The sequence below is a fragment of the Stenella coeruleoalba genome (genome assembly GCF_951394435.1).
Source record: "Stenella coeruleoalba genome assembly, chromosome: 10".
In the NCBI taxonomy this organism is placed as follows: Eukaryota; Metazoa; Chordata; class Mammalia; order Artiodactyla; family Delphinidae; genus Stenella; species Stenella coeruleoalba.
In genome coordinates, this window is record NC_137156.1 from 91127247 (window position 1) to 91151851 (window position 24605).

General features: G+C 37.3%; 1 long non-coding RNA gene across 1 annotated transcript in view; it reads left to right on the forward strand.

Annotated features, from left to right (window-relative positions):
* LOC307193432 overlaps positions 1 to 869 on the forward strand; it is a 290903-nt gene extending 290034 nt beyond the window's left edge. Inside the window, exon 4 of the long non-coding RNA XR_013830317.1 lies at positions 262 to 869. This is a non-coding gene — a long non-coding RNA (uncharacterized lncRNA). The remainder of the gene's footprint in view (positions 1 to 261) is intronic.
* The last annotated feature ends 23736 nt before the right edge of the window (positions 870 to 24605 follow it).

A 24605-nucleotide genomic window follows, 5' to 3' on the forward strand; every position in this document is an offset into this window, starting at 1 on the left:
TATTTATGATTTTACATAAGGGCAACTCCTTCATATGCCTATAGGAAATAGGTAGGTAATGTAAATAAATTAATAACATCACATGGTAACTATGGTAATCTGGAGAGCAAAGTCTCTAAGCAGGGAAGTCAGTAGCCTGCAACTGTTAGTACTGTGGGAATGGTATTATGTCCTCTGCTTCACAGTAATTAGGAGAGGATTCAGAAGGATGAAAACCATAATCATGATTAACCTGTTCCTATTTTCTATGTTTTCTTCCAGGCACTTATCATACACCATCATATGACTCTTAATGCTGGACATATATCTCTTGTCTCCTATTTCAGGTAAGAAAAACTTGAAGCGTAAAGAAGCTAAGTAACACCCAATTTTTACCAACAGTAAGAAAGGGAGAAGGTGATGACAAGTTTCAAACTCAAGATAATCTAGTTGTAAAGCTTTTCTGACTGTCTCTTGAAGTTTTTTGCCCTTTATTTGATCCCCAATGATTTCTTGTTTCCTGAGTTCCTCTAGATTAATATCTAACAGCCGTTTGTCTATCATGTGGAACTCATATAATTAAGACTTTACCCCTCTACAGCATTCATTTTCAAACATGGACCATGTTAACATGTTCTGCAGTTTGAAGAAAGTTTCTTCACTGTCATTTCTTATGCATGCTCTAAAATAAAGATCTGCTTAATGGACAATGTTATCCCATGGCCCATAAATATTAATATGGATGCCGTTAGTTAGAGTGGAATGTGCTCAGTTGTGAATGTTTTCAAAGAATATAATTGCTGATTTATTTTTACATTAGAGGATGTATTCTTAGCGTTTGGAATCATTTGTGCTTAATTGGTATCAGCTATTCTCACATCAATAAATGAGTAAACAAAACTCACATTACTAGCCGCCAGTGACACAGGAGAAGTTGAGTTCTGGTGCCTTCCTAGACCTTGTCACTGATTACTACACTCACAGCCATCCAACTGGTGAGAAGAACCCTGTCAGCTGACACAACATGCCTCTGATGTAGAGGCAGCATAGAAAGAATGCATGAAGTTTGCTTGTTCCAGAAAACATTTCATTATATATAATTAAGATATACAAAAAGGGGGTACTCAAATTCTATAGCTTATTGCCAGCCAAATGATTTAACCATTCACAAATCTCAGTGGATAAATTCATCAATTTAGTTTAACCAGGATCATATTGGAATAGCAGCTTCAAATTGATATGCTCCTCTCACTGAAGCCTTCTAAGGTGAAAGTAAAATAAAAACAAGTAAGACGTAATAACTATACCCTCTTTATAAAATATTGCATGGAAGAAGTATCTAGTTAATTATTTGATAAAAAGTAAATTTAATCATCATTTTGTGAAATTTGATGGTTAATAAAAAACATACAGAGAAAAATTTAAAGCATTGAAAAGTATACATTTTAGCTCAAAATAATAGTGTGGCTATAGCACAAGGAAATTAGTCTACATCTTTCGGGCTACCTCTCAGTAGCAGACATTATCAAAGATACTATCCAAATATCATTCATTTATTCATTCAGTAATAACATCAAGAAGACTTGATTGCCAGGCATGAGTTAATTATTTTGAGAGTATTAAAATACTGTGAGATATAGCCCTTAACTTTTCATCTTCAGGGAATTAACAAGTTCCTCTGTGGAGCCCCTCTCTGATTCTTCATTCATTTCAGTATTATGCCTCTTGCTATAAATGCATAGGGCACAAACTTGTGGATAGTCCAACAACAACTATTGCTAGTCAGTGTATTAACTGACACTGATCACAAGGAACTCTAAGGCAACAGAATAAATGAGTATCTTGGCTTTTCTTATTTAAAATATCCAGGGCTTACGGAACACGTACTATGAGTCAAAGGCTGTACTATGCACCACTCTTCCATTTACTTCTTACGTTAGCCCAGGAACTGCTCTTTTATTAGCATCATTACTCCTGTTTCACAGGTGTGGCAGCTTGGCCTCAGAGGGCTTCTACAGCTTGCTCATACTGCAGCTAGCAGGTAGTAGGGACAAGTTTTGAATCTGAGTAATTGTCCCTAGAGCTTAAGCTCTTAATACTATTCCATTCAAGTGCTGGGTATTAGTATAAGTAAACAGATTCATTTCAGTCAGACTGCTAAAGTAAATTAATGGTTGATTGCTCTGCCCAAAGCACAGAAAAAACTCAATAAAGTCCATGTATCTTTTCATTTTCTTTTAAGATTTCACCATGAGGAAATAGCATCCAAGTCTAACCTCAGGTGATATGCAAAACCGTATTCTTCATTAAATTTTTTTTTCTACTTTAGTATGAAGTCCTCAGACTATTAGTGGGTAGTTTTTGCATAATATTTAGTGTTCACCAATTATTCCATATGCTTCTCTACATTTCCCAGCCTTCCTAGGAATTATTCTGGAGCCCCATATCTAGTTTGGCCCATGGATGCTGACAGGAAATGACATGTTTTATCTCTGGGCTGAGCTACTTCATCCATTCGTCTCTTTCTCTGCAGTGTTTTTAGAAGCTGTGTGTTTCAGATGGCATAACTACAAGGTGCAGGATGGCTGCCCAATATGCACTGGGATAAGAGTTTATGTGAAACTCATTGAATTAAGTGACTGAGATTTGGAGGTCAACAGAACCTAAGCTAATGTGACTAATACTAAAGTTTAATTGTCCATAGGTTAAAAATGGAGTTATCTATTCATCCATGCATGTCTTTTCTGTCACTTCAGAGACACCCTAACTTGAAAGACAAAATCTGTTTTATGTGTTAGCCGTTAGCAGGATGTACAGAACCAGCCATTATTCATGCCAACTTACAGTATCAGTAATGCTCTGAGTTTTCAGTACATAGAAATTGGAAATGATGATGCATATCTGATTGGGGTATGGGCTCATTGTTACCCCTAGCCTTCCACATGTGAGTGAGCTGAAGTCTTTCTGCTCACCCATAATGAAAGTGGTGTGTAAAATTTCCATGGTGGTCACCATTGTCCTTGTGTGTTGAGGCAAGTCATAAAAAGCTGCACTGCCTTTTGGCAGAAGTCCAGGAAGACCAGGGACATTTGCTCAGATTCTTGGCAAGGAAGACTTTATGTCAAAATTCTGTCATTAAAAAATGTCAAATGAAAGTTAAGGCAAGATAACGTTACCATCATTTCCCCTCATTCCTAGGGAAATATGTGGACTTTTAAATATATTGTATTCTAGATGTTATCACTTTCAGCAATCTGGATTGAAGCTACTATTTAAATAAAAGTCTATATTATCTGATTTATCAAAATGTACTGCATCAGCATCAAATATTTGGACATTTAAAGAGGAAAGTTTAGAATATATCTCCTAGGTTTGATGTTATAACCTGGGAGTTTATTAGTAGAATTTTGGAAAACCCCTCCCATATTTTTAAAGATCCAAAATTATGTCTCACAGTTCCGAAAATAAAATAAAAAAAACAAAAAAAACCTAAAGATCTCAACTGAGATGATTTTGAACATTTCAGATTTTCTTGCTACAAACAAATTCTCCCTCATACAAATAGTACATAAATGTAAAGGAAATATTAAATGCCTATAGTATCAGACAATCTGAGATCCTCTATTCTGAGAATTTATCATTATACTTTTCAAATTATTTCCAAATCCTACCTGCTTTCATATCCTCAGAAGCTGGCTTTCTGTTTTGCTATGATGGCTCAAAAGAAAATAAACAGATGGACTGAAAAAAAAATCCAGAAATACAAATAGGGTAGAAGCTGCCCAGGGCTTTTGAACAGCATCAAAGTAAGGTGTTTTTTTTTCCTTTCTGTTTTTGGTTGGGGGGTTCTATTTGACAAACAAATCTCCTGGAACAGAAACCTTGATATGGTTTCACTCTCAACCACCATCAACTGTGTTTTATTTTGTTTTGTTTTTCTTTAAATACGAACATAAATTTAGGGTGTTGTTTTGTTTTGTTTTGTTTTGTTTTTTAATTCTGATGAGGGAATGATCAATGATTGGTATTTAAGAGGTGTATTAAACTGGGGGTGGGAGGGAGGAGGAGATCTATGCAAGACTTTAGGATATATGGATTCCTTTACTTCAGCAGTGAAGAACTTTAGGGGCTCTAATCTCATTAATTAAATTGCTTTCAAATAAAGGCCAGGTCCACTGACACCTGACAAAGATAAATTATGCCCAGGATAGACTTCAGTTTTCCTGCATATACTTACCCTTTATTTGTTGACATCCACATATAGGACTCTAAGTTAAACATATTTTATGTTTCCAATACCCCATTTTCTACCTCCTTTTTTGTTTGTAACGTCAAGTATAGGACGTTTTTATAACATCAAGTATAGGACTTTGAAGGGAAAACTGAGGGACAGAGACATTAAATGCTCCAGCCTTGTAGGGGTTGCAGGGCACATCTACCCTGAACACATCCTGAACGAGGCACCCAGTCAGTGGCATAAATCAGAACTTAAATTCAACGTGAGTTCTGCTTCCCAAGCCCCAAACCTGGTGGTTCTGCCTCAGTCTGAACCAAGAAGTTTTGAGATTAGTCCTACCCCTGGTGGGATTTAGTTGGGTCACCCAGAGGAAGTCCCTTTCTGTAATTCATACAAAGGCACCATAGGGTCCTTGCAGTGCCCTAGTTGCTCTGAATGAAAGGAGCGAAAGCCGCTTTTGTGATTCCCTACACTTCCAAGATTAACAACCATGGCGCCATCCCAGCTAGTTCAGAGTCACAAGCATGGAGGCCTGAATAAGTGAACTTAAATTAGGTGGTTTTGAAATTCCACATCCAGTCTATCAAAAATACAGGAATGAAGACTGGCATGTTGGCAGCTAAGGCAAACTTTAGCATGACCCAGAAAGGCAATAAAAAGTAGAAGTTAAGGCAATAGGATTTGGTTTTGGTCAATCCACTCAAATCCTGGTTCTTTCCACCTGTTAACTGTATGTCTATAATTATTAACTACATATTCTTTATGACCCCATTTCTTTAAAGGTAAAATTACTAAAAGAGTACCTACTTCAGAAAGCTGTTCTGTGAAGATTTATTATGTCATATTACATTTAGTTGACCCATTAAGAGAGGTTATTATGCCAGCATCATCAGCACCAGAGTCATCACTGCAGGCCTGTATCTTAAATCCCATAAATGCATGTTAAAAATGCATATTTTCTGGCCTCTTTCTCTATTAACTTAATCAGAATAAATGCACTTGGGATCTGGAAATGTGCATTTTTAACACACAAATCACATAATTCTGATGGAACCTTGAAAATGAGAACTTCAAAGAGATAGATGAATGTCTGCCTTAGAGATACACCATCTGAATTCACCCCTTATTTTAATAGATGAAGAAACATACACATGTTGGGTTAGCAACTTTCCAAAGGTCACACAATTAGTCTTCCTACTTACCAATCTAAGTATCTCCCAGCATTTTGATGGGCTTCATTATTTAAAATGTCATAGTAGCTTTTTTCCAACCAGCATGGAAAGATGAATCAGACACTAGGTTTAAGTGTGTTTCAGAGAGATGAAAAGTCTGGTGAATTTTCTTAGAATACAATCATGCTGAACTTGGCATACTCCTATCCTACCCACTTCTAAGTTCCACCTTAATGTTCTATCAAATTTAAACTATAAGCCAGAGACATGTTGCGGGTAGAACAGTGCCTTCCTCAAGGACCTGCTCCTAAATGACACTTATGTACAATAGGCCACGACTGTAGGTAACTTTGGAAATACACAGGTGAAATTGGTCCATTGCCTGCAACTCTGGTTGCCTTAATGAATGATGTCACAGTCTTCCGAATCTAAAGAACAAGATCACTTTCTCATTGATTGACTAGCAGGCCAGAAGGCACTATGTTGTGAAATTTTGTCAGGCCACACTCTAATGAGTTGTCTGTCATAGAAGTGGTATTGAACTATTATAGATATGGCTCTGAAGATTTAAGATTTATCAGTCAGGGTTACAAACACACAAGAATGAAAACAAACTAAACATTATTCTACCAGTTCTACCCATTGGAAAAAACTAAAGTTTAAAAACTGGAAGCAGCCTTAGAAATCATCTGACAAATTTCTTAATTTTATAGAGAAGAAAACAAAAGCCTTGCAAGATCAAATAATATATATGGAGTCACATGGCAATATAGTACAGATCTGTGACAGTGATAATAGTAATGTCAACATTAATTCAAACACTCTTCTAGGTATTCTATATTCCATTCACTCATTAAACTTAAACATGCCATTGGCGATGAGGAAAATGAAGCTCAGAATGGTTAAATAACTTGTGTAAGATCACATACCTAGTGCATGCTAAGCTAAGATCTGAACTGTTATGTAAGACTCCAAACGAAGACGCTTAGACCCAGTTCTAACTTTTTCTGCACCATGCTGCTCTCACTCCCCCAGTTTCCAGACTACTGCTTTCATGCCTCTTCTTCAACCAAACTCTTGAAATTGAATTGATTCTGTATCCCAAATCTGAGTTCATCAAGCCTTCAAGGAACACTTCATTGCCAAGCTGTTAGATGTCAATAATTGACAATTTTTAAATGGGTTTATAAAGCCAGTTGAAGAGAGTTCTGCACTCCCAAATGTCACCTCTGTCATTTAGGTGACTTCCAGAGCAACTGGAAGTTTGGCACCAACTTGGAGCAGTACTTCTCTGAGTAACAGAAGGGGGAAGTAAAATGAGGACGTCTCCTAAATGGCTGTTTTTATAGCAAAGACTTTTGATAATGTCACACTGTGTAGATAAAGACCATACACTCATGTCAGTGTCATCTGACAGCCTGTGAAGATGACCAGTGAAGGAAGATTCCTCTTAAAAAGTGAATGAAATTGCAGGCTGAGGGAATGAGACGCCAGGAATCCTGGTGGCAGGAAAGTGAAGGGAGCAAGTAAGGAGATAAAAGCAGCTTGGCTAGAAAGTAACAAAGGAAAGAGTGTCAGAGATAAGACTATAGATAAGATAAAGTTGGGGCAATGTTGTAGAGGCTCCAGGGCAGGGAATGCTTTATTCTAGTTCCTTAAGAGATGGGAGACTTATTGACAGTTTTGAAGCAGCATATTGGTAGACGTGAAACATCAAATTAGTCACCAACTGCTGATCTAAATATTTACAAATAAAAAGATATGAAGTTTTATGAGCACTAAAATCTGTCGTGAAGCAGAAGGAATTGTCTTTATCATAAGTGGTAATAAAGCCAAGCCATATAGCATAATGAAAAGTTAGGGGGAAATTTCCGATTTCTTCTTCCTCAAATATCAGTAAATTTTACCTACTAGAAAACTCATTATCACCATCTACCTTCCTTTCCTTTCTCTTTCTAACTACATGAGGGCTAGAAATTAAGGCTACTTTACTACTACATTTCTCACCTCAATGTCTCTTTTTATATCTTTTCAACTACCAGGAATACATAATGGCAGAAGGAGTAGAGGACACCCAGTGGTGGTAGGCATTGCATTCTAGGGTGAGGAGCTGATAGTAGGAAGGGAGCAAAATAGAAATGACCAGAAAAGAGTGAATCTGGAAAACCTCTAGTTTTTAGTTTAGTTTAGTTTTAGGAAAACCTAAGCACGTCTTCAAGTTAAAAAGGAATAAAATTACTTCTGAATTGTCATATGGTCAGGTCACATCAGACATACCCTCCTCAAGACAACATAGTCATATATGACTGGAAGTTCTATAAAAGCACTAGAATTAAGGGAACAGAGAGAAATCTGGAAAATGCCCCCCCCCCCAAAGTCAAAATTGATTATATGATAAAGGTGATGTTCCAGCTCAGCAGAGAGAACATGGGTTATCAGTACAATGAACCATTTATAAGCAGTTCAAATTAAAGATTTATATAATACCGTCTATGAAAATATATAACATAGATTTTAAAATTATATTTTAAATATGAAATCATATATGAACTAGCTGAAGACATATCTAAACACAAAAGCAATAAAATAAATTACAAACAAAAATTGTTAGATTTGAATATCCTTCAGGCAACTTTTCTTTCACTTGGACATTTAAATTTTTAGAAAGATTTGTCTCTATTCTCAGGCTTTATTGCCTTAATACACTTTCATCAAGGCACCAAAACCTGACTTTCACCCAGGTGAATTCAATATATCAGCTTTTGCTAAGGTCACCAATAATCAGTAAACTATTGGTAACCAGTGGGAAATACCACAATCCTCTTCTTATTTAGTATCTTCAAGTGTTGGACACTCTTTATCATTCATTCTCGCTTGAAATTTTCATTAGTGTTGGTGACCTTGTATTCACCTTGTTTTCCTTCCACTTAGAACCTCAACTAGCATGCAGAAAACTTTCTTGGAAATTGGAAAAAAAATTGATAGCCTCTTGCTAAGGTGCACAGGGTAGTGCATGGGATCTTAGCTTACTCTCACCCTTTTGGCCAGATGCTCTTGTGCAGGACACAACCTGCTCAACTCCATGTGACCACCCTCTTCCTGTATCATTTTGCTCATTCTCATTTCCCTTTGTAGGTTTCTAACTACACTACTGATTCTACAGTGATATGATTTAAAAATCATAACATTTTAAATGCTTGAGTTTTTTTCTAATTTTCAGAGTTAAGCAATATGCAGAGCATTGAGGACTTAAACTGTAGTTATAGTACAGAATTTAAATCACAGAAGCCTTGAAAATATGAAAAAGGAGATAATAATAAAGCTAACAAAAATTAAAAGGTACATAAAAGGAGTAAACGCACCAATTTACTCACATCTCATAACGAAGTAAATAGATATAGTGTTAAAGGTTATGACATCTAAAAAAGAAAGTTATAACTATATGATATCAAGTTTTCATGAAAATCATTAGAGGAACAAAAAACAAAACTAAAAGTACAAACATCAGTTGCTTCTTGGAAATAAAACTGGGTCAGAGGGGATAAGGTTTTTGCTTTTTATTTTGTGGTATTCTGCACCATTTAATATTTTTAACCCTGAACCACTTCTATAATAAAACAAAGTGCATATATCTAGTTTTGATATTTATTAAGAAATGAAAAGAAAAGAAAGCAGGTTGGATCAGCTGACCTTTAAGTTCTCTTCTATCTTGAGAGTCTGTGATTCTGTGACCACAGACGCAGTTTAGGAAGATTAATCTTGCAGCCGTGTGCAAGATGGATTGGGATAGAGAGAGATGGAAGTGGAGAAGCCAATTACCAGGTTATTATAGTACATATGGTAGGAAAGTAATGAGGGTCTGAACTGAGGTGTAGGCAGCAGGAATAGAAGGAAGGTTAAAAATGTTAAAGGCTTTGTGGAGATGGAATGTACCTAATTTGGAAATTGACTGGATGGAAGTACAGGGTTTCAGAAAAGGGGTATTAAACTGACTATAAAATTTCAAGTCAGCATAATTATAAGACTTGGTGGTATCATTAGCTGAAATAAGGGAATCAGAAGTAGAGGGAATATTCCAATGACTAGGCCAAACTGAGTCAGGGAAGATGGTAATTATGAGAAGCAGCTTCATCATTAGTGGATGGGAGCATAGTGGTAGTCAAAAGGAATTTAGGCAGCACCTAAATTTGTTGAAGAGCTTGGCTCCTGCTCTCTGGTCAGGGAGGACTGGGGATCATTTCTGAGTTGATAGAAGGTTATTTGTAGCTTGATATATTCTAAGTTAAGGAAATGAAAAAAAAAATTTTTTAAACCTTCTCTCTACTAGAGGAAACAAAAAGTCTTGAGTATTGATACAGCTCTTCAGCACTATTCTATACAATTGACCTTGCCATGCATAACTTAAAATATTAATGATAATAATAGTATCTCACTTAGACAAGTATGTCAAACACTGCATGTGTTATAAAAGTAATTTCTTCTATAGTATATCTTATAATATCAGAAATATACTCCTGAGGCAAATAGATGATTATCAAAAATATACATGTACATATGTAACAGTTATCCTTTCTTTCTTTTTTTACATTACCAAAATTGCAAAAACTGAATTGTCTGATTTTGTGGAAGTAAATTAGACAATTTATTTCCTGGGTTTCATGAATTCATGGTCATCCACTTTATTTGGATGCTTTATTTTATTTACACCTACCTCTTTCTATTAAATGGATTGAAGATAGCTTACACCCCCAAAGTATTAAAATATCCAAAATTGTAGCTAAATTCAAAATAAGGAAATGGAGCAAGATACTTCCAGGTGATATTACAAATGAAAACTGAAATTTCAGTAGGAAAATAGGATGACAGGTTAAAAAAACTTCTCATGTATGAAGCACTATGTTGTACCTCTGAAAATAATATTGTAAATCAACTACACTTTAATAAAAACAAAAAATAAAAACTTCTCATGCAAACATAAGTTTAGAGAGATAAAAGGGGATCTAAAAAAAAGATCTGTGCCATGTAAAAGGTCTATTTTGCATTTATAATTTAGAGGAAAATATAAAAACATTTTAGGGCTTCCCTCATGGCACAGTGGTTAAGAATCCGCCTGCCAATGCAGGGGACACGGGTTTGAGCCCTGGTCTGGGAAGATCCCACATACCGCACAGCAACTAAGCCTGTGCGCCACAACTACTGAGCCTGCACTCTAGAGCCCATGAGCCAGAACTACTGAAACCACGTGCCACAACTGCTGAAGCCCTCGCTCCTAGAGCCTGTGCTCCGCAACAAGAGAAGCCACCGCAATGAGAAGCCTGTGCACCACAACAAAGAGTAGCCCCCACTTGCCACAATGAGAGAAAGCCCACAAGGAGCAATGAAGACCCAACACAGCCAAAAATAAATAAATAAAACAAATTAAAAAAAAACATTTTGTAAGGGAAAAGAAAATATTGAAAAATCAGCTTTGTGTTCTAAATAAAATTTAAATTATATTAAAAACCAAGAAACTATAGATGACATTAAGTCACAAGTTAGAGGTGTATGTTGATGAATGTGATAAGAAAAATTGCAAAATCCAAACTTATTTTTTTAGTCTAGGCTTGTGGGTTTTTTGAAAGTACAATAACCCTTTGAAATAATCAGAAATAGAGATTACTATCATCACACTTAGTAAGAGATGAAACTGAGGCTTCTAAGGACCTTGCTTAAAAGCAGGTGATAAAGCTGAATTTCTAAGCCAGTGACCTTGTTTCCTGAGCATTGCTTTCCCCACTGCCATTCAGTGACAGCCGTCAGAGTTTTCTGCATTATTTAACAATGCATAAAAAATTAGCTCCCGGAATATCTTACTTTAACTATATTCCAACAAATAATAACACATACCCATGTTGATGAACTCAACTGACCAAAAAATCTGATCAAGTAAAATACTTTACATAGAAAAGAGCCTTTTTCTATCACCTCAGACACCAGAGAAGGGCATGAAACGCTAATGCTGCTGCTGCAGCCACCAAGAATCCTGTGTGCAAGCACAGGTCACTATCCACACACCACACACACACCTCCCTCCCTGAGCCTGTGCAACATGCCACTGCCAGGGTCCCGTGATCCACCGACAAGTTCCCTGGGAGAACACACGGCACGCCTCAGGCTGTTGCTATGTCATGCTGGCCTCTGCCGCTGCAGGCTCACCCCACATTCCAATTATAACTACCGTACCCCTCCCTCCCCTTGCCATGAGTGAGCCAGAGCCCCCTAATTAGCTGCTGCTTTAACCCCATCCTGTCTGGGCGAGAACAGAAACCTGAGGGTGACCTACATGCAGAGATGGGGCCAAAACTAAAGCTAAACCCCAGGAGCTGTGCGAACAAAGAAGAGAAAAGGAAATTTCTCCGTGCAGCCTCAGGAGCAGCAGATTAAATCCCCACAATCAACTTGATGTACCCTGCATCTGTGGAACACCTGAATAGACAATGAATCAACCCCAAAGTGAGGCGGCGGACTGTGGGAGCAACTGTAGACTTGGGGTTTGCTTTCGGCGACTGACTTGTTTCTGATTTTTGTGTTTATCTTAGTATAGTTTTTTTTTTTTTTTTTTTTTTTTGCACGGTATGCGGGCCTCTCACTGTTGTGGCCTCTCCCGTTGCGGAGCACAGGCTCTGGACACGCAGGCTCAGCGGCCATGGCTCACGGGCCCAGCCGCTCCGCGGCATGTGGGATCTTCCCGGATCGGGGCAAAACCCATGTCCCCTGCATCGGCAGGCTGACTCTCAACCACTGCGCCACCAGGGAAGCCCCCTTAGTATAGTTTTTATTGCTTGTTATCATTGATGAATTTTTTTATTGGTTTGGTTGCCCCCCCATTTTTTTTTAGTATTTTTAATTTTTTTTTATTTTAATAATTGTTTTTGTTTTTTTATTTTAATTATTTTATTTTATTTATTTATTTTTTCTTTATTTTATCTCCCTTTTCTTCTGAGCCGCGTGGCTAACAGGGTCTTGGTGGTCTGGCCTGGTGTCAGGCCTTAGCCTCTGAGGTGGGAGAGCCAAGTTCAGGACATTGGACCACCAGAGACCTCCAGGCCCCTCATAATATCAATGAGCGAAATCTCTCCCAGAGATCTCTATCTCAGCGCTAAGACCCAGCTCTACCCAACGGCCAGCAATCTCCAGTGCTGGACATCCCAGGCCAAACAACTAAGAAGACAGGAACACAAACCCCCCCATTAGCAGAGAGACTGCCTAAAATCATACTAAGTTCACAGACACCCCCAAAACACCACTGGACACAGCCTTGCCCAGTGGAAAGACAAGATCCAGCCTCATCCACTAGAACACAGGCACCAGTCCCCTCCACCAGGAAGCCTACACAACCCACTGAACCAGCCTTACCCACTGGGGGCAGACACCAAAAACAACAGGGACTACAAACCTGCAGCCTGAGAAAAGGAGATTCCAAACACAGTAAGTTAAGCAAAATGAGAAGACAGAGAAATATGCAGCAGATGAAGGGGCAAAGTAAAAACCCACCAGACCAAACAAATCAAGAGGAAATAGGCAGTCTACCTGAAAAAGAATACAGCATAATGAGAGTAAAGATGATCCAAAATGTTGGAAATAGAATGCAGAAAATACAAGAAACATTTAAAAAGGACCTAGAAGAACTAAAGAGCAAACAAACAATGATGAACAACACAATAAATGAAAATAAAAATTCTCTAGAAGGAATCAATAGCAGAATAACTGAGGCAGAAGAACAGATAAGTGACCTGGAAGATAAAATAGTGGAAATAACTACCACAGAGCACAATAAAGAAAAAAGAATGAAAAGAATGGAGGACAGCCTCAGAGACCTCTGGGACAACATTAAACACACCAACATTCGAATTATAGGGGTCCCAGAAGAAGAAGAGGAAAAGGAAGAGACTGAGAAAATATTTGAAGAGATAATAGTTGAAAACTCCCCTAACATGGGAAAGGAAATAGTCAATCACGTCCAGGAAGCGCAGAGAGTCCCATACAGGATAAATCCAAGAAGAAACACACTAAGTCATATATTAATCAAACTATCTAAAATTAAACACAAAGAAAAAATATTAAAAGCCATAAGGGAAAAGCAACAAATAACATACAAGGGAAACCCCATAAGGTTAGCAGCTGATATTTCAGCAGAAACTCTGAAAGCCAGAAGGGAGTGGCAGGACATATTTAAAGTGATGAAAGGGAAAATCTACAACCAGGTTTACTCAGCAAGGATCCCATTCAGATTCGAAGGAGAAAGTAAAACCTTTACAGACAAGCAAAAAGAATACAGCACCACCAAACGAGCATTACAACAAATGCTAAAGGAACTTCACTGGGCAGGAAACACAAAAGAAGGAAAAGACCTACAATAAAAAAACCCAAACAATCAAGAGAATGGTAATAGGAACGTATATATCGATAATTACCTAAAATGTAAATGGATTAAATGCTCCAAACAAAGGACATAGACTGGCTGAATGGATACAAAAACAAGATCCATATATGTGCTGTCTAAAACAGATCCACTTCAGACCTAGGGACATGTACAGAATGAAAGTGAGGGGATGGAAAAAGATATTCCATGCAAATGGAAATCAAAAGAAAGATGGTGTAGCAATTCTCATATCAGACAAAATAGACCTTAAAATAAAGACTGTTACAAGACACAAATAAGGACACTACATAATGATCAAGTGATCAATCCAAGAAGATATAACAATTGTAAATATTTCTGCACCCAACATAGGAGCACCTCAATACATAAGGCAAATGCTAACAGCCATAAAAGGGGAAATTGACAGTAACACAATCATAGTAGGGGACTTTAACACCCCACTTTCACCAATGGATAGATCATCCAAAATGGAAATAAATAACAAAACAGAAGCTTTAAATGACACATTAAACAAGATGGATTTAACTGGTATTTATAGGACATTCCATCCAAAAACAACAGAATACACTTTCTTCTCAAGCGCTCATGAAACATTCTCCAGGATAGATCATATCATAGGTCACAAATCAAGCCTTGGTAAATTTAAGAAAATTGAAATCGTATCAGGTATGTTTTCCAACCACAACTATGAGACTAGATATAAGTTACAGGAAAAACGTAAAAAATACAAACACATGGAGGCTAACAATACACTACTGAATAACCAAGAGATCACTGAAGAAATCAAAGAGGAATTCAAAAAATACCTAGAAAACACGATGACCGAAAACCTATGGGATGCAGCAAAAGCAGTTCTAAGAGGGAAGTTTATAGCAATACAAGCCTACCTCAAGAAACAAGAAAAATATCAAATAAACAACCTAACCTTATACCTGAAGCAATTAGAGAAAACAGAACAAAAAACCCCAAAGTTAGCAGAAGGAAAGAAATCATAAAGATCTGATTAGAAATAAATGAAAAATAAATGAAGGAAATAATAGCTAAGATCAATAAAACTAAAAGCTGGTTCTTTGAGAAGATAAAAAAAAAAAAATTGATAAACCACTAGCCAGACTCATAATGAAAAAAAGGGAGAAGACTCACATCAACATAATTAGAAATGAAAAAGGAGAAGTAACAACCGACACCACAGAAATACAAAGAATCATGAGAGATTACTACAAGTAACTATATGTCAATAAAATGGACAAGCTGGAAGAAATGGACAAATTCTTAGAAAAGCACAACCTTCCGAGACTGAACCAGGAAGAAATAGAAAATATAAACAGACCAATCACCAGGACTGAAATTGAAACTCTGATTAAAAATCTTCCAACAATCAAAAGCCCAGGACCAGATGGCTTCACAGGCAAATTCTGTCAAACATTTAGAAAAGAGTTAACACCTATCCTCAATCTCTTCCAAAATATAGCAGAGGGAGGAACACTCCCAAACTCATTCTACGAGGCCACCATCACCCTGATGCCAAAACCAGACAAAGTTGTCACAAAGAAAAGAAAACTACAGACCAATATCACTGATCAACATACATGCAAAAATCCTTAACACAATACTAGCAAACAGAATCCAACAGCACATTAAAAGGATCATACAACATGATCAAGTGGGGTTTATCCCAGGAATGCAAGAATCCTTCAATATAGGCAAATCAATCAATGTGATACACCATAGTAACAGATTGCAGAAGAAAAACCATGTGATCATCTCAGTAGATGCAGAAAAAGCTCTTGACAAAATTCAACACCCATTTATGATGATAACTCTCCAGAAAGTAGGCATAGAGGGAACTTACCTCAACATAATAAAGGCCATATATGATAAACCCACAGCCAACATCATTCTCAAAGGTGAAAAACTGAAACCATTTCCTCTAAGATCAGGAAAAAGATGAAGCTGTCCACTCTCACCACTATTATTCAACACAGTTTTGGAAGTTTTAGCCACAGCAATCAGAGAAGAAAAGTAAATAAAAGGAATCCAAATTGGAAAAGAAGAAGTAAAGCTTGTTTGCAACTGGAATGATACTATACATAGAGAATCCTAAAGATGCTACCAGAAAACTACTAGAGCTAATGAAAGAATTGGTAAAGTAGCAGGATACAAAATTAATGCACAGATATCTCTTTCATTCCTCTACACTAATGATGAAAAATCTGAAAAAATAAATTAAGGAAACACTCCCATTTACCCTTGCAACAAAAAAAATAAAATACCTAGGAGTAAACCTACCTAAGGAGACAAAAGACCTGTATGCAGAAAAGTATAAGTACTGATGAAAGAAACTAAAGATGATACAAACAGATGGAGAGATATACCATGTTCTTGGATTGGAAGAATCAACATTGTGAAAATGACTCTACTACCCAAAGCAATGTACAGATTCAATGCAATCCCTATCAAACTACCAATGGCATTTTTCATAGAAGTAGAACAAAAAATTCCACAATTTGTATGGAAACACAAAAGACCCCAAATAGCCTAAGCAATATTGAGAAAGAAAATCGGAGCTGGAGGAATCAGGTTCCCTGACTTCAGGCTATATTACAAAGCTACAGTAATCAAGACAGTATAGTACTGGCACAAAAACAGAAATATAGATCAATGGAACAGGATAGAAAACCCAGAGATAAACCCACATACATATGGTCACGTTATCTTTGATAAAGGAGGCAAGAATATATGGTGGAGAAAAGCCAGTCTCTTCAATAAGAGGTGCTGGGAAAACTGGACAGCTACACGTAAAAGAATGAAATTAGAACACTTCCTAACACCATACACAAAAATAAACTCAAAATGGATTAAAGACCCCAATGTAAGGCCAGACACTATAAAATTCTTAGACAAAAATGTAGGCAGAACACTCCATGAGATAAATCACAGCAAGATCCTTTTGGACCCACCTCCTAGAGAAATGGAATGGAAATAAACAAATGGGACCTAATGAAACTTAAAAGATTTTGCACAGCAAAGGAAACCATAAACAAGATGAAAAGACAACCCCCAGAATGGGAGAAAATATTTGCAAACAAAGCAACTGACAAAAGATTAATCTCCAAAATATACAAGGAGCTCATGCAGATCAATATCAAAAAAAAACAAACAACCCTATCAAAAAATGGGCAGAAAACCTAAATAGACATTTCTCCAAAGAAGATATACAGATTGCCAACAAACACATGAAGGGATGCTCAACATCAGTAATCATTAGAGAAATGCAAATCGAAGCTACAATGAGGTATCACCTCACAATGGTCAGAATGGCCATCGTCAAAAAAATCTGTAAACAATAAATGCTGGAGCGGGTGTGGGGAAAAGGGAACCCTCTTGCACTGTTGGTGGGAATGTAAATTGATACAGCCACTATGGAGAACAGTTTGGAGATTCCTTTAAAAACTAAAATAGAACTACCATATGACCCAGCAATCCCACTACTGGGCGTATACCCTGAGAAAACCATAATTCAGAAAGAGTCTACAGTGTTCATTTTAGCTCTATTTACAATAGCCAAGACATGGAAACATCCTAAGTGTCCATCGACAGATGAATGGATAAAGAAGATGTGGCACATATATGCAATGGAATATTAGTCAGCCATAAAAAGAAATGAAATTGAGTTATTTGTAGTGAGGTGGATGGACCTAGAGTTTGTCATACAGAGTGAAGTAAGTCAGAAAGAGAAACACAAATACCGTATGCTAACACATATATATGGAATCTAAAAAAAAAAAAAAGGTTCTGACAAACATAGGGGAAGGGCAGGAATAAAGACGCAGACATAGAGAATGGACTTGAGGACACAAGGAGTGAGAATGGTAAGCTGGGACAAAGTGACAGAGTAGCATTGACATATATACACAACCAAATGTAAAACAGATAGCTAGTGGGAAGCAGCCTCATAGCACAGGGAGATCAGCTTGGTGCTTTATGACCACGTAGAGGGGTAGGATGGGGGTGTGGGAGGGAGATGCAAGAGGGAGGGGATATGGGGATATAAGTATACATACAGCTGATTCATTTTGTTATACAGCAGAAACTAACAATATTTTAAAGCAATTATACTCCAATAAAGATGTTAAATAGATAGATAAATAAATAAATAAATAAATAAATAAATAAATAAATAAATAAATAAAATGCTGGTATACTCACAAATGAAAGCAGATGTGCCTTAAATAAAAAGAAAACAGCCGTTTTGTGGTATTTCAGAGAGACATCTGATTAATAAACTGGTTGATATTCTTAAATTATACAAGGTATTGTTTCAGCCCTATTGACCATCCAAGGATTATTAAAAAAATATTTTGTTTTGAGTTCCAAAACTTATCCTGGAGAATAGACAATTTGTTTACTGTTTTTTCCCCCACTGGCCATTACCTGATAGCTCAGGAAATCTTTTCCTGGAGTGCTTCTCACTACCTAGCATGTCTGGGTCAGAACAATTACAATGGTTAATTGCAAATGAAGAGGCTTTTAGGCATCTGAATGGATTTTGGAAAGTGGATGGGGTTCAAATATGCTGAAACTGCAGCTTGCATTGTTCCAGGACGTTATTTTTGGTCCCCTGAATAACAGCTGCTGCATATGGTAGTTGTTGAGTTTTCTGCTAAAGATCCATTTACTAGCACAAATAGTAAATGTTTGCATGTGCTATTTTGATACATCTCCTGTGAGGCTCAATTTCTGCATTTAAATATGGATCACATATGGTGAACTGAAATAACTTTTGTATGTAAAGCGTATGTCCAAGGAGTAAACCAAAGAGACACAGTGTATAGCACTGTCATGTTCCATGCACCTTCTATATAGGCTAAATTTTAATGAAAAATAATATAACCAAAACCACATAAGGAAAAGTTCCATTTCATAGTTATAACACTAGTGATTAGCAACATGGATTAGCAACATATATAATGTATAATAAATGCTATTGCTCAAAATTTAATTAATGTAAGACTATATAAAATTTCAATATTACAAAAGTAATAAGGATAAAATATATCATGGAGATAGTGCAGTAAATCTCAATGTATTTGAATTCACAACAACTAGAAAATTCAGAAATACAACAGCCCTCCAGAATCTACACTTAATTTTTATGGAAAATAAAATAATATATGGACATCAAATCAATAGATGCTGTAGATATGGATTCACTGTTCAGGGAATTTACAATTTGCTAGTATCAATGTGATTTATGGGCAAATAATGATAGTAAACAAGAAAGGGAAATGTGTCCTACAAGAGAGTCTGATAAAGTACTAGAGAATTTACTGACCAGGAATCAGGAGCCTTGGGGCTCAGCTGAGCTTCACCAATTCCAGGCTAGTAAATTTCTTCCCTCTCTGGGCTGATGTTCTCCCCTTTGTAAAGTGGGTCCAATGGACTGAATTGTGTCCCTCCCAAATTTGATAGTTTGAAGGCCTAACCCCCAATGTGATGATATTTGGAAGTAGGGCCTTTGGAAAGTAATTACGTTTAGATGAGGTTATGAGGATGGGACCACCATAATGAGATTATCGTCCTTATAAGGAGAACAGAGACCAGAGCATGCTCCCATCCCTCCCCCGATGGCCCTGTGAAGACACAGAGAGAGGACAGTTACATGCACACCAGGAAAAAAAGCTCTCACCAGGGAACCAAACTGGCCTGTGTCTTGATCTTGGACTTCCTAGTCTGCAGAACTGTGAGAAGTAAATCCCTATTGTTTAAGCCTATGGTATTCTATGGTATTCTGTTATAGCAGCCCTAGCAGAGTAATACACTAGGTAAATTCAAGAAGGCTAAATGGTTTTCAGTCTATGTGCCATACCTCTCTGGTTGGTATCTAACAGTTTTTTCCCCTGACTCTGAAACACTATAAGGTTCTAAAAGGTATGTTCTATTCCAGTTTTTGTTCTTACTACATTTTTTAAAAAACATTTTTCAAATACCTTAAAGTTGAAACCATGTATGGCTTATTTGATAACTCTGAGTAAAATGAAATATTTAATTAAACAGAACCCCTTATTCCCCAAGCATTAGGGGATTTACTTGTAATTCAGTTAAATAAAGCCTACTGATATCTCACAGCAATCCTATGAAGTAAGAACATCTTAATACTGTTCTCTCATATTCAAAATAATGATGCAATGAGTAGCTAAGGTTATGTCCTCTGATCACAAAGTTTTCAAGTGAAAGTAACTATTTCAAATAGGTTGGTACATTTAAAATAAAGACTCTCTAACGCAGTACATATGTGAAAGCAGCTTTCTTTAAACAGAGGATTCTAAGGGGTGGGATAGGGAGGGTGGGAGGGAGGCTCAAGAGGGAGGGGATATGGGGATATATGTATACATATAGCTGATTCACTTAGTTGTACAGCAGAAACTAACAACATTATAAAGCAATTATAGTCCAATAAAGATGTGGGAAAAAAAAGTCTACTTGTGACCATCTATTCCATTATATGATAGTCAACAATTCACCTTATAATAAATACAATTCACTCATAATAAATACCAAAGGTTTACATTCTTTGTAACTTGCCAAATCACCTCAATTAAATTTCAATAAAGTCCCTCAAAATGCTAATTCCTGAGCATCTATTTTTGACAGCTGAATACTATTATATGTACAGTGGATATACCACAGTTCATTTTCAAAAATCCCTGTAACCTGGCTATTTGGATTCCTTCCAGCTTTTTACCGTAAAATTAAAAGCTATAATTAACATTCTTACACACAAATCTTTGCTTATTTGTGTGAGCATATGTTTCTCTTTGACAAATTCCTAGATGGAGATTTGCTGGGTCAAGTCAACATGTGATGATGTTGAAATTTATATGGACAACATTGGTCAGAAAATACGTAATTTTATTTTTTCAGTAACTGAATTCAACGTAGCTCATGATTTCCCATTTCAGTGAATTACTGAAAATAATTACACTTGTTAATTGAATTCAAAGTGTTTCAATCATTGTTTATTTAAAACTCAGTCACTTTTGGGTAAATATTCAATTAAATATAAGATTCTCCCCCTTCCCCTCCTCTTGCCCACTCTTCCATGATAGTGTGAGTCCTACGTGTAGAGCAGGGACATATTACACCATCCTGGCTTTTGCTCTATGCGCTGCCCTTGTTTCTCGTTGCCTCTGTCGAGGTGTGAGTCAACACCTGGTGTTAGAGGGCCAGCCCCCTGTCTTTCCTGCTTCCTATCAGCAAAGCCCATGCCTCTATACCTCTGGTCTGAACTTGAGGCTTCTTTTTGTCCATTTCTATACTGATCCTTGTTTAGTTCAGGAACTGCTAGCTGCCTTCTCCACACCTGATTGAGATATTTAAACTGCCCTCAGGTCTAGAAATCTCTTACAGTCATTGCTATTCTACTACTACACGAATGTCCTCGTGCTTCAGTGTCTTCTGGATGCAGGCATCGGTAAGAGGTTGTCTGTCTTCCATGATATAAGCTTTTCTGCTCTGGAATGTCCCCCCCACAAACTTGTGGAAAAGTTAGAATAAGAATCCCCTTCTTAGGCATCCATTAGCGTCTATACTCTTATCTCATCCCACTCTAAATCCCATTGCTTCTAGATAGTCAAAAATCTTACTTACATTGGGCAGGAAGAACGTGATCACACCATACATTTTCCTTGTTCTGTAGCTTATAGTTTAAATTCTTTGCTGACTCTTACAATCTTCCCATGTTATTTTTAAAGCTTATATTTTGGAATTCTGAAAAGTATCTTTTTACTCTTTTTTTCAAAGCCCAATGCTTGCAAATCCAGGGGCCTTTAAAATCTCCAAGCATGATTCCAATTAAATGTTAACAGGTTAGGAGTTTTGTTTTTTCTTTTTTAGTGTCTAAGCATCATGGAGTAGCTGTTGTGAGTCTTTTTTAAAAACGTATTTTATTGAAGTATAGTTGATTTACAATCTTGTGTTAATTTTTGCTGTACAGCAAAGTGATTCAGTTTTTTATATATATATATATATATACACACAACCGTTTTCATATTCTTTTACATTATGATTTATTTACATTTACATTATGATTTATTACAGGATATTGAATATACTTCCCTGTGCTATACAGTAGGACCTTGTTGTTTATACATTCTATATATCTGTTTGCATCTGCTAATCCCAAACTCCCAATCCATCCTTGCCCCACTCTCCCCTCCCCCTTGGCAGCCACAAGTCTGTTCTCTGTGTCTGTGGGTCTGTTTCTGTTTCTTAGATAAGTTTGTTTGTGTCGTATTTCATATTCCACATATAAGTGATATCATATGGTATTTGTGTTTCTAGGAGTCTATTTTAAAATAACATTTGTTCACATCATTTTCAGAAAATAAAAATAAATGGTGATTTAGAAAATAAAACCATTTAGATAATGGTTAGCTTGTTGCTTTGGAAGGTGAGAATTGCAATGATAAAATATGTCTCTATTTCATTTTTATTTAAGAGCAGTTTTATTAGTGAAATTTGAGGTATCATAGATAAGTAATTTCAGTCTATTTTTTTTTTTTTTTTTTTTTTTTTGGTTGTACGCGGGCCTCTCACTGTTGTGGCCTCTCCCGTTGCGGAGCACAGGCTCCGGACGCGCAGGCTCAGCGGCCATGGCTCACGGGCCCCGCCACTCCGCGGCATGTGGGATCTTCCCGGACCGGGGCACGAACCCGTGTCCCCTGCATCGGCAGGCGGACTCTCAACCACTGCGCCACCAGGGAAGCCCTCAGTCTATTTTTGAAAAGCGATCATCAGTGGAGAAAATCATTGTGAGAGCCTACATGATGTTTTTACTCTTGGATTTAGTAGGTAGTTTTTTTCTATCACTGGAAAAAGAAATAAGGGAGGCTTTTATACTGATGTAATTAAATTAAGGGGAAATAAAGAGTTGTAAATTTCTCTGGGTCTGAGCAATTTTATATAAAATGCATTGTCAATGTGTAAAAGAATCACACTCATTCTCTAGAAGTTTCCAGTAAAAAGGTTATTCCCAGTTTACTAAGTTGTTTCTGAGTCTTCATTATCAGAACATTTATTTGAGCCCAAGCCTGTAGCTACCATATAAGAAAGAAGTGATCACTGCACAGCATTCACTAATGAATTGACCATTTGGAAAATTAACCTCCACTCAAACATTCTTCTCAACTTATTCTGTGTATCTGTGACTATCATCAGTGTATTTGTAGGTCAGACTATTAACATTGCAGTAAACAATTGCAAATCTTGTACAAGATGCAAGATATCAAGAAGTCACTGAAGATAATTATGGAAAACTCAGCAACTCCAGGCAAAGCCATTGATGATATGACAGAGATAGACCAGTTAAAATTGAAGAGAAAAATCAATGCGGACAGAGAGATAATAGACAATTCAAGTAAGAATGCTTTGTGACCCAAAGGGCTATGAGGAACCCTTGAAGAAATTTCTGAAAACTTGAGACACCTCCAAATTATTCTTCAAAAACGACCCTCATTATGATTTTCCCGGAATAGTTAAGAAGTAAAGAGTGATATACTGTGTTATCGCTATTGTTGGAAATTTTGTATGAGAAAAAAAGAAGTCAACGTTTGATGCATTTTTTTGTCCTCGCTAAAAAATTAATATATAATTGAAATTAGAACCTACACTTATTAAATGAGATAAATTCATTTTTTCATAAATTTTAGTTTTCAATATAAAATTTCAATGACACTTTAGTTTTTATCCCTAAAAAAGCCAATTAAGTATTGATCTGCCTTTTAAATAGATTTCTTTCAGTGTCTTTTCTGTAGTACCAGTTATAAACTTTTTGTCAGGAAATTGATAAATCTCCATTTCTTTGGGATCAGTTATTAGAAAATTATTGTTTTCCTTTGAATATATCATGTGTCCTTGATTTTTCATGTTTCTCGTATCCTTGTATTCATGTCTGTGCATATGAAAACCTCAGTCTTCCTCTTTCAGTTACCTTCCTCTTCCTCAGTCACCTCTTTCAGACTTTATGGATGGGCTTTGGTAGGGAACAATCTTCACTTACAGGTGGGTATGACAGCCTGCTGGTTGGGGTGCAGTGTTTTCAGCTCTGGGTGATGGAAGGGTACAGCAGTGTAGACTCTGGGTAGCTCCATTAGCTGAGGTCAGCCTTTGGGGAAGGATGTAGGGATCCTTGGTGGCCAAGACTACAGATGTGCATGGCAGCAGCAAAGGCTGCTGGGGTCCTCAGTGGCAAAGGCTGTTCCTGCTCTTCTTTGCACACACAGGGGAAAATCGTGGCTGAGGGGAAGCCTTTTGGTGCTGCAGGCCAGGGCTTGAGTGTTCAAATGGCAAAGGGGGCCAGTGTCCAGGGCAGAGGCATGCGTGGAGCAGTGGCGTTGAGGACCAGGACAAGGGCATGCCTGTGGCAGCTCCAGGATCCAGGATGTGAGTATGCATGCAGCAGCAACAGCATTAGGAACTGGAACACAGGCTCAGATGGAGCAGGGGCAGCCCTGGAACTGGGTGTGAAAATGCTCAGGACAGTGGCAGCACCAGTGTCTGTGTCATGGGCGTGCACAGAGCTATAGCAGCACTGAGGTGCATGGTGTGTGCACAGTGGCACTAGGCCTAGGGTCACAGAGGAGTGGCATCTGCAGCCTGGAATAGGGAGGCAGTGGTGGCTCCTTCTCCAGTGGGACGCAGCAGTGTGAACTCTGGGCAGCTCTGTCAACTGGACTTAGTGTTGATGAAGACTGCAAGGGTCATTATTGTCAAAAGCTGTGAGTGTCTACATCAC